Source organism: Piliocolobus tephrosceles, chromosome 21 (genome assembly GCF_002776525.5).
Source record: "Piliocolobus tephrosceles isolate RC106 chromosome 21, ASM277652v3, whole genome shotgun sequence".
In the NCBI taxonomy this organism is placed as follows: Eukaryota; Metazoa; Chordata; class Mammalia; order Primates; family Cercopithecidae; genus Piliocolobus; species Piliocolobus tephrosceles.
This window is the reverse complement of record NC_045454.1, coordinates 52656283-52659510: the sequence shown is the minus strand read 5'-3', so window position 1 is coordinate 52659510 and position 3228 is coordinate 52656283. Positions and strand designations below refer to the sequence as shown.

At 47.1% G+C, this 3228-nt stretch overlaps 1 protein-coding gene across 5 annotated transcripts in view; it reads right to left on the bottom strand.

Annotated features, from left to right (window-relative positions):
• Nucleotides 1-3228, bottom strand: part of PLPP2 (phospholipid phosphatase 2) — a 12608-nt gene that overhangs the window by 2004 nt on the left and 7376 nt on the right. The window lies entirely within an intron of this gene.

Genomic DNA, 3228 nt, shown 5'->3' with positions numbered 1-3228 from the left:
GGCCTCCCAAAGTGCTGGGATTACAGGCTTGAGCCACCGCGCCTGGCCGACTTCTTTTTATATGAATTCAAGATTCAGTGAAGGATATCAATGAAAGACAGAAAATAGAGCAAGAAACTTCAAAAGCAATTTTTAAACATGGCCAAAAAGTCACAACCAGCTTTCTTGGAACTAATCAAAAGCTTGCAGCAACCAGAAGACTTGATCGAGACAAACCAGATGAATCTCAGAACAAACAGCTTTGTGGCGTTTTAACTCATCCTGGTCCCTCTCCCACCGCCTAGACTGGTGGTGGCCTGAGGAAAACAGACTAACAGACCACACGCCCAGCAGATTCCAAGAACAGACTTTATTTGCAACTATGGACAGGAGTATGGCTCAAGGGCTGGCCTTGATCTCACCTGACTGGACATTCTGCGGTGCTGAGATGCTACCTGGGGGACACCTGGAGGAAACACTCACAACACATTTATTATTCTCTGCTGCCTGGGGCCAGTGACAGGAGATGAGGCAAACAACAGAGCAACCAAACAGAGCAGGGGGAAAGGCCAGGGAATGAAATGCTACGGGCGAGGAAGGCTTGGAACCTAGACCAGAGCTGTGCAGGAGCTCAGGAGAGGCCTGCGAGGGCCCGAGGGCCCTCAGCGAAGCTCTCACGTCTGGCCGCCTTCAGGCTCTGCACACACAGGAAGCGAAAGCTAAGAGTTGAAAACATGCTGAACCACGGAAGGCCTGACCTCACATGCACACAGACTTGTGGAGGTTTTTGTGGGTTTCTTTGGTTCCAGACGTTGAAGGAAATCTCTATCCTATCACTGACCACTAGGCTAAAAGAACAGGAGGAAACAGCCCCACGGGACAAAATACAGACTTTAAATTAAACAAATAACTCCTGCAACAAACAGCAAGAACAAACCCAGGGGAGGGGGTAGGATCGTATTTCCAGAGTTGCTACATTATAATATTCTAAGCACCCAGTTTAAAACAAAACGAAACAGGTTGGGCACAGTGGCTCATGCCTGTAATCCCAGGACTTTGGGAGGCCGAGGCGGGCAGATCACGAGGTCAAGAGATCGAGACCATCCTGGCCAACATGGAGAAACCAGGTGAGGTGGCAGGTGCCTGTCATCCCAGCTACTCAGGAGGCTGAGGCAGGAGATTTGCTTAAACCCGGGCAGGCGGAGGTTGCAGTGAGCCGAGATCATGCCACAGCACTCCAGCCTGGGCGACAGAGCAAGACTCCATCTCAAAAAACAAAACAAAACAAACAAACAAAAAAACTACAAGGCATGTAGAAAAACATAGGTGTGGCCAACAATACACAGGAAAAAAAAAATCTATTAATAGACGTTGTCCCTTAGGACACCCAGATGTTGGACTTACTATGAACTTTCTTTCTTTTTTTTTTTTTTGTGAGACGGAGTCTCACTCTGTCACCCAGGCTGGAGTGCAGTGGCCGGATCTCAGCTCACTGCAAGCTCCGCCTCCCGGGTTCCCGCCATTCTCCTGCCTCAGCCTCCGGAGTAGCTGGGACTACAGGCGCCCGCCACCTCGCCCGGCTAGTTTTTTGTATTTTTTTTTTTAGTAGAGACGGGGTTTCACCGTGTTAGCCAGGATGGTCTCGATCTCCTGACCTCGGGATCCGCCCATCTCGGCCTCCCAAAGTGCTGGGATTACAGGCTTCAGCCACCGTGCCCGGCGAACTTTCTTTCTTAAGAAAGAGCCTGACTTGAACTTCTGGGCTCCAGCGATCCTCCTGCCTCAGCCTCCCAAATAGCTGTGACAACAGGTATGTGCCACTGAGCCTGGGTTCTAGACAAACACTTTTAGTTAGCCATTTAAAATAGGTTCAAAGAAAAAAAGTAAAAATAAATAAATAAATGAATAAAATGCTCAGAGAGCCAAAGGAATATGGGAACATTGTCTCATCCAACAGAGAATATCAAACAGAAGTTATAAAAGGAACGAAATAAAGATTTATCTGAAATGGAAGATCACTTGAGAGAGGCTCAGCAGCAGGTCTGAGGAAGCAGAAGAGACAGTGAACTTTAAAATAGGTCAATTGGCCGGGCGCGGTGGCTCACACCTGTCATCCTAGCACTTTGGGAGGCTGAGGCAGGCGGATCACGAGGTCAAGAGTTCGAGACCAGCCTGGCCAAGAGAGCAAAACCCCATCTCTACTAAAAATACAAAAATTAGCCAGGCGCAGTGGCACACACCTGTCATCCCAGCTACTCGGGAGGCTGAGGCAGGAGAATTGCTTGAACCCGGGAGGCGGTGGTTACAGTGAACCAACATCACACCACTGCACTCCAGCCTGGGTGACAGAGCAAGACTCCAACTCAAGAAAACAAAGAAAATAGGTCAATTAACACAAAAAAGAAAAAAAGAAAACAACAAAGAAAGAAAACAGGTCAATTAAGATTATTCGGCCGGGCGTGGTGGCTCACACCTGTAATCCCAGCACTTTGGGAGGCCGAGGCAAGTGGATCACCTGAGGTCAGGAGTTTGAGACCAGCCTGGCCAACATGGTGAAACCCTGTCTCTACTCAAAATACAAAAAATTAGCTGGACGTGGTGGTATATACCTGTAATCCCAGTTACTTGGGAGGCTGAGACAGGAGAAGTGCTTGAACCCAGGAGGTGGAGGCTGCAGTGAGCCAAGATTGCACCACTGCACTCTAGCCTGGGCAACAGAGCCAGACTCTGTCTCAAAAAAAGAGAATTACAAAAAAAAAAAAAAAAAGATTATTTAGCCTGAACAGGCTCGGTGGCTCACACCTGTAATCCCAGCACTTTGGGAGGCTGAGGCGGGAAGATTGCTCGAGCCCAGGCATTCGAGACCAGCCTGGGCAACATGGTGAGACCCTATTTCTATAAAAAAAAAATAAAAACCAGCCAGATGTGGTGGTGTATGCCTGTAGTCCCAGCTACTTGGAAGGCAGAGGCGGGAGGATGGTTTGAGTCCAGGAATTTGAGTCCTGGGCAAGATAGCAAGACCCCCTCTGTAAAAGAAAAAAAAAATTAAAAGCAAAACAAAAGAAAGACAGTAATGAGGAATTGAAAAAAGAAGGAATAACCTAAGCAAACCTAAACAAAATGAGAGGTCCTTCCTTATCAGGAATTACATTGAATATAAATAAACTCTCCAATTAAAAGTCAAAGTTTAATTAAATGCCTTAATTCAATAAAAAGATTAATATATAATAAAAAAAAAACACACATACC